Source organism: Crocodylus porosus, unplaced genomic scaffold (assembly GCF_001723895.1).
Source record: "Crocodylus porosus isolate Cpor-Errol unplaced genomic scaffold, CroPor_comp1, whole genome shotgun sequence".
Lineage (NCBI taxonomy): Eukaryota > Metazoa > Chordata > Crocodylia > Crocodylidae > Crocodylus > Crocodylus porosus.
In genome coordinates this window covers 44,539,326-44,550,370 of record NW_017728947.1, presented here as the reverse complement: position 1 = coordinate 44,550,370, position 11,045 = coordinate 44,539,326, and the positions used below count along the sequence as shown (strand labels likewise).

Genomic DNA, 11,045 nt, shown 5'->3' with positions numbered 1-11,045 from the left:
CCCCCCCAACTGCCAGGGGCACACATCTTTCATGGATTCACTGCAGATAGATCCTGCCTGACTAACGTTGTTTCTTTTTGTGACCAGGTCACAAAATGCTTAGACACATGAGGAGTCAAGGTAGATGTCATCTACTTAGACTTTAAAAAGACCTTCAATCCAGTATCACATTCCATTCTCATAAATAAATTGACAGGCTGTGATGTAGATGATTACATGGTCAGGTCGGGGGGCAAATTGGTTTAGAGGTCACACCCAGAAAGTTGTGGTGGTGGACAGGCGATACTGACCTAGAAAGATGTGGGCAGTGGAGTCCCACAAGACTTGGTCCTCAGACCGGTGCTGTTCAATGTCTTCATCAGTGACTTGGATGAGGACATGGAGAGTACCCTGTCCAAGTTTGCAGATGATAACAAATTATGGGGTAAAGTTAGCACACCAGAGGGTAGGGAATGGATCCAGGCAGATCTGGACAGGTTGGAAAAATGGACAGAATGAAACAGGATGCAGTTCAGCAAAGACGAGTGCAAAGTGCTGCGCCTGGGCAAAAAGAACCACCAACACACTTACAGGCTGGGGGAAGACCTTCTCAGCAGCACAGCAGCAGAAAGGGATCTTGGAGTCATAGTTGACTCCAAGATGAACATGAGTTGTCAACATTATGAAGTGATAAACAAGGCTAACCACACTTTATCATGCATTAGCAGATGTGTGACGAACAGGTCCAGGGAGGTGATGCTTACCCTCTATGCAGCACTGGTCGGGCCATAGTTGGAGTACTGCATTTAGTTTTGGGCCCACATTTAAAGACGGATGCGGAGAATCTTGAGAGGGTTCAGAGGAGGCCACTCATATAGTCAGAGGCCTGCAGGCAAGGCCCTACAAAGAGAGACTGAGGGACATGGATCTCTTCAGCCTATGCAAGAGAAGGCTGAGAGGTGATCTTGTAGCTGCCTATAAATTCATCATGGGAGGGCATCAGGGAATAGGAGATGCTTTATTTACTAGGGCACCCCCTGGAGTAACTAGGAACAATGGCCACAAATTGACAGAGAGCAGATTTAGGTTGAATATTAGAAAGAACTTGTACATGGTAAGAGTTGCCAGAATCTGGAATGGGCTTCCAAGGGGGGTGCTGTTATACATTTATTAAAACAATTTATATAATGGCAGATAGAAATCAACATTAAATTTAGCACCTTATGCACCTCTGCTAGTCATCACACTCCAGAAAAAGTTTGGGCTCAGTTGGTTCTAGGGGCAAACTACTTTAGAAACTGATAAGTAAAAGGTCTATCCAACTCAGAGGCAGGAGGACGATTTTGCTGGCAGATTGCGAGACCAGCCACCATTTTTGCCAGCTTGCTGTGGTGGCTTCCCTCTATACCTCTGATTGGCTGATACCCCAATGGCCCTGCCCCTTACCACTGATTGGCTGAGAGAGCCATCCTGTGGCTTGACCACTCACTACTGATTGGTGAAGAGGGTCATCCCTCAGCCAAATCAGCAGCAAGAGGCAGACACCAGCCATCTTGCCTGCTCCCCTTCATGCAAGCAGCCCATCTCCCCTTCCCCCTCTCCTCCCCAGAAGGCTACATGGCTGGGCACAGCAGCCATGGGGATTGCAGGTTCCTACTGGGGAGTCAGCATTTTATTTTCAGTAAGTTTTTCCACCCTGTAGATTTTGCAGACATCTGCAAAATCACAATTTGAGTAGGTCCCTCCTGATGAGAAGCCTGAAGCTTTCTTCTTTCTTAGAACTTTAGATAAAAGTTCTAACAAAAACAAAATACAAGCCACAATATCCTCTTCCAAATCCACAAACTGCTCCAATACCTCTACTTTAGTGCTTCTATTCCAAATCTTATGAGCAGATGTGCGGCTTTCAGTGACAATGTCAATTTCAGACTACTGCCATTTCTGCTACATAGGACAGCTATGAGCAGCTGCAAATATTATTTATGGGGTAAAAACCCGAAACACAAGCTGAAGGAGAAATTAAGCGGCAGAGAATTTACCCTTCTATCTGCAGCAGCTAGCAGGGAATAGCCAGGAGCCTGGGAAGGAAGAATTGAATAGCTTCTTTCTGCTTCAACAGCCTAGACAGACTCAAGTTTATTAGAAATCTGCTCCCAGAAAGTGACATAAAAGATGAAGCCCCAAGCAAATTTCAGGGAGAGCATTCCAGCAGAAGTTTCATCTTCTTGCTATCTTAGATGCTGGAGTCAGAGTCATTTCACTAAAGAGACTTCTGCCAGACAATGGTAGTGAGCTTATCACCATCTTTTAGATTTCTGTGGCTAGTAGGCATCTACTAAAAAGAATGGGCAACTTCCCTCAGTGAGAAACTTCCTTTATCCCAAACACTAAAAGAAAGCCTAAAACAGGGAAAAACAAACGTGTGCACACGTGCGTGCGCGCGCACACACACACACACACCCACCCCCTTCTGTTCACTAGAAATCCCTGAAGCTATTTCCCCACTACTGCATAAGCTACGCAAAACAGCTGTACATAACAGACAATTTGCATGCTATCACCATATCAAGTATATATTGTTGATTGGCTCTGTATCTGGTAAACTGCTCCACTATTACAGGGTCTTTTCATACAGAGTTCTTTATCATACAATCATAGGAAATCAAGGCTGAAAGGGACCTCAGTCCAACCCCCTACTCAAACCAGGACCATCCCCTAGATCATCCCTGCCAAGGATGCGTCTACCCAGGCCTTTAAAAAAAAAAAAAAAAACAAACCCAAAACTTTAAGGATAGGTAGCCTGTTCCAGTGCTTTACTACCTTCTTCATGTGAAAGTTCTTCCTAATATCCAACCTAAACTTCCCTTGCGGCAACTTGAAACCATTGCTTCTTGTTCCGTCATCTACCACACTGAGAACAGTCTAGTTCCATCCTCTTTTGAACCCCACTTCAGGTAGTTGAAGGTCGCTATTAAACCCCCTTTCAGTCTTCTCTTCTCCAAACTAAATAAGCCCAGTTCCCTCAGCCTCTCCTCGTAAGTCAGGTGCCCCAGCCCCTTAACTATTTTTGTGGCCCTCCACCGGACTCTCTCCAATTTGTCTACATCCTTTCTGTAATGGGGAGCCCAGAACTGGACACAGTACTCCAGATGTGGCCTCAACAGTGCCAAATGGAAGTAATTCTTTCCTTCTCTTGATCTTCTGGGAATACTCCTATTAATGCAGCCCAGTGTGGCCTTGTTGCAAAGGCCGATGGCATACTATTTCCCCAAATTCAGCTTATTTTCCACTGTAACCCACAGGTCCTTTTCTGCAGAGCTTCTGCTTACCCAGTCGGCCCCCAGGCTGTACTGGTACACGGGACTGTTCCGTCCTAAGCACACGACTTTACATTTCTCTTTAGTGAGCACCATGAGATTTATTCTGGTCTTTCCATTTGTTTGATAACACTGGTTGGTGACTTTAATTTAAAACAAAAAAGTCACCTTCTAGACAGGATGGCTGTAGGAAATACGTTTTACCTGATCTGTAGGAGAGGTGCTACAGATCACCCTGGAAGTTATAAACCAGTAAGATTTCACATACCAGCCAGATAAAATCTATTTAATGATTGCTTCAGCCAATTTAACACAAAACGGGAGAGAGAACATGGAAATAACTAATTAAACATTACATTGGCCAGGGTGGCAAAGAAAAAAAGTATGCTTCTCTAGTTTACCAGAATTCTCTGAACAAGCCAATTGGATGAGCATTTAAGTAATAAAACCTGCAGATGAAGTTTCTTTAGCAAAAGACTTAGAACTTCAACAGAATCAGCTTGAGTGAATGGACACCCTGGTGATGACAGACAAATTTCAGCACTGACACTAGAAGGAATCACTTGTACTACTCATTTACTTTCCTGAGTTCCAAAACAATCAAAAATCAGGATAAAAAGACAGGCTAAACATTTAGTCAACCTCTCTACTTAATATGCAACAAGCAAAATATGTTAAATTCCATTTAAAAAATGGAAAACACTGAAATTATGCTAGTCAATAAACTTAATTTATAACCTCATTTGAAATACCAGAGGTTATTCAGTATTTAGTAATATAGTATCCAGTATTTTGAACCTAATAGTTATAAAAATGGAATTACTGTAACTATTAGTGAAGTTGGAAGAAGTTTACCCTCCAGGCAGTTACATCATAACCTGTCACAGGGACCTTGGTCCCTTCCTCTGTAGCAGCTGCTACCAGTCACTACTGGTTAAATGTACTTGACTAGACAAACTACTAATCTAATATGGTTGTTTCCACTACCACACATGATGGGGAAATTAAGAAAAATAATCTTAGTGTAATTCTTTCACTACTACTCAGTATCACATCAACCATATCTAGCCATAAATGTATATAGCTAATATCCCAAAACGCTTCAATCCTCTCCAAGTTCATTAGGCACATTTGCATCAATATTTTTATTTTTCAAGCATATGTCTTACTAGTATAGATGACAAATCTAAAAGGACAGAAGGTAAAAGGAAACCTTCTAGAGCCGTAGCAGTTTCAGTAAATTATCATATTCTTGCAAAGTCACTTCCTTCTTGTTCAACTGATGTCTCTTCGTGCTTACCAAGCACGAAGTACATTAAATTACAGTAACTTTCTTCTTCAAATATTTGTATTTGAAGAAGAAAGTTACTATAAATTTAACGTACCAAGTAAATGCTTTTTCCACTAACAGGAACACAAAAGTATGTGTACACAATCTGGTTTTCCAAAGGGTCACAGCTTGGCAGTGGTATAATGAATGTCCAAGATTTGTTACGTAGAATCAGGCTATTCACTTCACAGCAGATGTAGTCTGATCCTATTAGAGAAGTATTTGAAGACTTATTCACCCAATTACTCCATTTTATAGAGTAAGAGCAAACATTAGTTAAAAAAAAAAAGATAAAGCCTAAAGCACACACCTTACACATGTAGCTCACATGCTGTATAACAGAAGTGTGTGCACGCACTTGTACACACATACCAAATACAAGGTTTAAGTACATAGCCTTGGAACTGAAAAAAAAGACTACATATTTACCAAATTCAATGTAAGCTACAATCATTAAGTACAAAATAACCCACTTCAATTACTGTTAACATTATGGTATTAGCAACAGGAAAACTGACCAGCTCTAATCATTTTCAAGGCTTCTAATAGCAGCCCTTTGACAGGTGCTTCACCTTCACCTTTTCTTGCATCAATTATTATGCAACTAAGCCAAATCCAGTTACAGTAAAATGCAGACAAAGGGATGAAAAGATGCTATTCAGTTTATGCATTTATATGCAGATATCAAATAGCTGATATTATGTAAGCAACAGGCAAATAACTGGAACGTGCTTTGAGTTTTGTGATTAAGCAAAGTATGCATACGAGTGGACCTGACTGTAATCACAGATGTTAAATTCGTGAATATGAAAGAATCTAAGGACAGTCACTATTTTACACTGTAAAATATTACTTTGTTACAGTATGAGTTCCAACAAAACTGTGAAAGTGTTTAGCCCAAGTAATTTGCCAAAATAAAAGCAATTATTAGAATACTTCTAGAACAGTAGTTTACACATGTATACAAAGAATACGTAGAAAAAAGCAAGATGCTCCAAGGAGAAAAGATTACATAGTTGACAACCATATCAGAATAGCTGGAACAAGGTATTTATTATAAAGCTTTAAAAAAAGCTTTTCTCTCCCCTTACCTTGTAGATTTATCAAAGCCACACAGCCTTCACTATGAATTCTCCTACAGAAGCTTCACTTTGTTTTTGGTTTTTTTAAGAGATTGGAAGTATTTTTCCCTTATCAATAAAGTTACCAAGTGGACATAATGCACATCACAAAACAGCATCTCTAGTTTTTGGAAGAATACTAACATTTTTCTGAGAACGCATCACAGGGAAGTTTCTTTAAGTGTAGACCACACAAATTCTAGTGCTGTAATTGGTTTATACAACTCTAATCAGCTATGAAGTATTCCATTTTGAACCCTTCATATACATAAACTTGTAAACTACATAGAGCACATTACAACACTAGCCCCTTTTGAAGGCACAAAGTAAAAACTGGTATACAATCTAGTAATTCATTATGCTTTGTTGCAGGGAAAAAAGCCCAACCCCCTGCTTCTCCCCAGAAAACTACTTTGGGATTAACACTAGGATTTGTATTTTCCCAGCCAGTGTTGGGGTTACAACTTTTAGTTCAGAGTAATTCTAAAATACTGGTAACTGGCTGCTTGTATGACAAGTAAGGCATCTTCTGACAATCATTTAAACTCTAGAACTGTGCCTTAGGCATGGACATGATTTGAAGGCTTAAGGCTAGAGATTAAAAAAAAATAATAATAAAGTACAGTGGTCTACCAGCATAGAAACTGCCTTTCCTTCCCTTCCAGCTCTCTTACTATGCTCCTTTTAATTTATGATTATTAGTAAGGCATCACAACGTTTTAAATACTGGGACTAGTATATTAGTTTTAAACTGGTAATTTATTTTTAACTCAGAATTAGGAGTTCAACAGTATTACACTATCAGAAAATAAAGTATCACCTTTAGAAGCTGCAGTAATACATTATATATGCCCTATATCTTAAAATTTACATAACAATCCATATTACAGACAGGGCCACTACCACCGACTGTTATTAAGGCTACCATACACTTCCTAATAAAAAGATACGGTTTTCTGTTATTTATAAAACTTTGCCAAACTTTAATCATTCAAGCTGAATATTTTCCAACCAAATCAGTTCAGCCTTTTCTGAGAACAAGGCTACAGAAAAAAAGTTGTTTTGATCATGTTAAGTTACTTTCTCTTTGAAAATCCCTAGCATCTTCATTCTTTTGAATAGACATAATTTGGTATATATCACAGATGTGCCACTCCAATTTCCCTCAAGGAAAAAAAGTTTGCACATGCTCAGTAGAGACATCTTTCCCCTGACAGCTGAATTACCTAAAGATTCTGTCTGCACTGGCAATGCTCTAACATAGACTACAAAAGCTAGACCAGTAGGACAAACGAGTTGGACAAGGAGAGCTGGGAAGCAGAAACCAAGAGTATTAGTGGAAGGACAGAAGTAGATATCAGGAGCCAAAAACAAAGGACTAGGGGCCAATAAGTAGGAAGGGAGAGACTGAGATCGAACAGTGAGTTAAGAGACTAAGACTTAAAAGAAAAGGGAAGCAGACAAATCTAATGAGGTAGCAGAGACTATGACAAGCAAATGGAGTGAAACAATGGGGTATTAAAATAGAGTGGGAGCTCAGGAGGCAAAAAGACCAGGAGAACAAAAAGCATGTGGGGGCCATTTGTGGCCATGACAGGCGAGGAAGAGAAACAAAAGGTATGAAAAGTCATCATAAGCAGGAACCTGAGGTTGTCTTGGGGGAGAGGCTAGTGGGCAGGGATTGGAAATGATGATCAGGGAAGAGAACTAGAGGTTATGAGTCAAAAGGGATGGAAGTAGGGCTTGCTGGGCAGACATGCAGAGTGGCAAAGCAGCTTGAGGAGTAAGGAAGTGGAAGAGGATAAGAACCCAAGAGTACAGAAGACAAAAGGCTTGGACAGCAGCAGATTGGAGAGGATAGAATAAAGATGGTCCCTAACTTAGAGAGAACAAACAGAAGAGTTAATTCCCAGAGCATGTAAATTAAATCCCAGAGCCTGGAATTAAATGCAAGATTCCTGAATCTCAGTATTCTTCTGCCTATTCTATCTTTCTATGAAATCCACTGGCAAAGTGCGTTACTCATCCCACTGTATTAATGCCCAGATAGAGGATGATATCCTATTGCTGCCATCCATTACTTTGTTAGCTCAAGTGGCAAATTTTGTGTTAAACCTAAAAGACCTATTCTGCTAATGGCTCAGGCAGTGACATATAGTGGCATACCACAGACTTTCCATTCCTTCTCTGCCCTCCCCACCTCCAATTTCATTTTTAAAAAACTAGTAAGTCACATGTGCACACAAAACTGTCAAATGCACAAAAACTGCAGATAACATGCACTCAAAAGTTGCAAAATGCCAGAATCAAGGATCTCTGTGCAGTTATTATTTGGCCTTTTGTGAATATACAGTTTATTATGTGATGATCGTGTGCTCTTTCTTCCAGACTGCCTTATTTAGTCTACAGGGTTGTCAACCAAGGGTACTCATTCCCCCCCAGGAGTTACATACAGGGACAGAGTGACATCACACACCATCCCGCACTGCTGAACAGGCCTACCCACCTGGACGTGGGGGAAGCTCGCACATGGCACCTGCCACCAAGCTGCATTCAGATGCAGAACCCACCCCCCCAGGCGTGGCTGTCAGGGGTACACTGCTCCAAAAGGGTTGAAAACCCCTCGTCTACAAAATGGATAGTGCTCACTTAAAGCAGCAATTCAACATTCTCCTATTTACTGAACATGCGACTTCATTCTTCCTTTATTACATATTAGTCAAAGCCTACTCCTAACGGCTTTCTGGCAATTCGACTACTATAAAGTACTTCAACAAACATTAATTTATTTTCACCACAGTACCCACAGAGGGGGAAACGGAAGTATACAGATTAGGGTCAGAAGCCCCTGCTAATGTTGACTGCCCAATTTAAGATACCTAGAACCTGAATTTTTACAGTACTTAGCTTTATGTAGCCCTTTACATGTTCAAAGCACAGCTCACATCAACAAGTGCAGCTGTGAAAGCTCAGCAGTTCTGCAAATCAGCCCAAGTCTGGCACCCAGAAAATAAGGAACACATGATTAGCAACAATGGTTTAAGTGACTTGCTTAGCATCACACAGGAATTCCTGGCAAAGGCAGGAACAGAATCAAAGCAGCATTCAACTGTTTCTCTCTTCCTGTGAAAAACCCTGCCTTTTTCATTACACACCTTCCAATTTCCACAACAAATAAAGCAGGACTCCTACAGACAAGGTTCCTTACTACACAGCCCTGACTCAGCCCCAGCCCAGGTCTCAGGTTGTGCCTTGAATCAGGTTGTGCATTCTGTGGGGAAAAAAAAGAGTATGCAATAATGTAACCGCTTCACAATGCACACACAAAAGGGACCAAATTAAGATGCACAAACAACCATTAGCACTTAACTTTGCAGCCTTAAATGTTCTCTCAACAAAGTTTTGGTGCATAATATAACTACAGAGCAATGCATACGTATTACATAAATATAGTGTGCATGTATCACTGTTTATATATTATGTATAATCTACCTTGATACAGATATAACATGTTAAACATTCACACATGATATGCACCATCTACACTTTTTTCCCTTATTGTAGTAGAGGTAAATTCCATGATCAAACTGGAAAAAGATATGCAGGCTTTTGAATGGTTCTAGCATAAATTAAATTATCTTTGCTTTGGCACTAGCTCCCCCTCCAGACCAGCCTAACATCACAGTAATTATTATTCTTTAAAAAACAAAAACAAAACAAAAAAAAACCTCTTGACTACACGATTTAAATACTCAAATGCAACATTTTTCCTCCAAAACATTATTTCATCTGACTGCCTCGAAATTATGCTGAAAAGACTAACCAGAAAATGAAGATCCAAAATTATTTTTTTAACTGCACATAAACATAAGATGTGAAAACTCATGCAGTCTAAAATATAAATGACATCTAAGGCAATGGTTTATACAGCTCCTAAAAAGGAAAGAACAGACCCCCCAAAAAATGTTTTCAGTGGGTATTTTAGTGAAACATTCATCTTCTACATAATTCTGCTATACACTCAAACTAATCTGCTTGCTTGTAATCCTAATGCAGTGATCATAAACAATTAAAATGCAATTTCACAAGAAAGGAAAAACCCATGTTCTTTAGTAATAGTAGCCTTGTTCATTTTCTTACCTAATACATTTGATCTCAAGCAAACAAACAGATTTACACCTGGTCTACTGTTTATACCGTTTTCCTCCAGCTGCCTAGCTCATTTATTCTGGCAATGTTCTAAACAAACCAAACACTAAAAGAAAAAACGATCGTTATAACAGATAAGCTGACCCTGTACATTTTTCAGTTGCCAGATGTCTTTATATCTCCAATTGCGTATGTATCCAAGATGCTGAACTTGTGTGATTCAGCATTCTAGCCTCCAGTTCTTACTCAACCTTTCAGTATTCGGTGGCTTGCTAAAAATACAAATAAATAGTTACATCCTCCATATAGGACAAGGTGGTGGGCTTTACCTTTTCCTTGCAAGTTGTTAAGAAAATGCAGACTTAATACTCCTCTTCCTTGCTGCACAACATAGATTGATTTCAGCTGGAAGTGTTAAGTATTCATTCAGCTTTGGCAGGACACAAGCTTGTTCAGCTACTATACTGAGGCACCAGCTTATTAAAAACACTCCCATCTAGCAGAACTAAGGTTCGTTGGTTGTGAACTTTCTCCAACCCATGTGAAGAGATTACAAATCAAACCCAGCCCCAGTGACCACACAGGGTACATGGTAATAACTACAAGTCGGCCTTAACAAACCTTCCTACTATTTTCAAGTAGAGGAGAGTCTGGGCCGGGCCTGGTAACACTGTGAAACTCAAGAACTGCTTTCCCACTGAAAGGGCTACTTAAGAACTGGCCCCTTCACCTTAAGACAGCCCCATGAAGAGCCCTGACCTGCTGCCACACCAGCACAGCACCACTAAGCACCACATCATGGGCATCTCAGCCCCAGGGTGAGACGGTGCCGTAGGCACAACACCCGGGAGCAGGATGTGCAGTCCTGGGGCCCTGAGCTCACCCACCCAGCCCTGCCCCTACCCAGAACCGGTGGCAGGATGCGGGCCTAGCCAGGGGCCAGGACACAGAGCCCCAGCCAAAGGGGATGACAGCTGCCCGCATCTTGCCCCATCCCGCTCCCGCTCACCACACTGACCCCTCAATCCCAGGACAGTGCAGTACCTCCAAGCGCCGGCTCGGCCCCGGGGTAACACTCCCAACCCCCTCCCCCGCCCCGCATCCCCGAGGCGTCTCCACGGCCCCGGGGGGATGCGCGCCGCGCACACG

At 41.1% G+C, this 11,045-nt stretch overlaps 1 long non-coding RNA gene across 1 annotated transcript in view; it reads right to left on the bottom strand.

The window, feature by feature from the left end:
• Positions 1-9,423, bottom strand: part of LOC109321218 — a 31,736-nt gene extending 22,313 nt beyond the window's left edge. Inside the window, exon 1 of the long non-coding RNA XR_002103999.1 lies at positions 8,903-9,423. This is a non-coding gene — a long non-coding RNA (uncharacterized LOC109321218). The remainder of the gene's footprint in view (positions 1-8,902) is intronic.
• Positions 9,424-11,045: the final 1,622 nt, after the last annotated feature.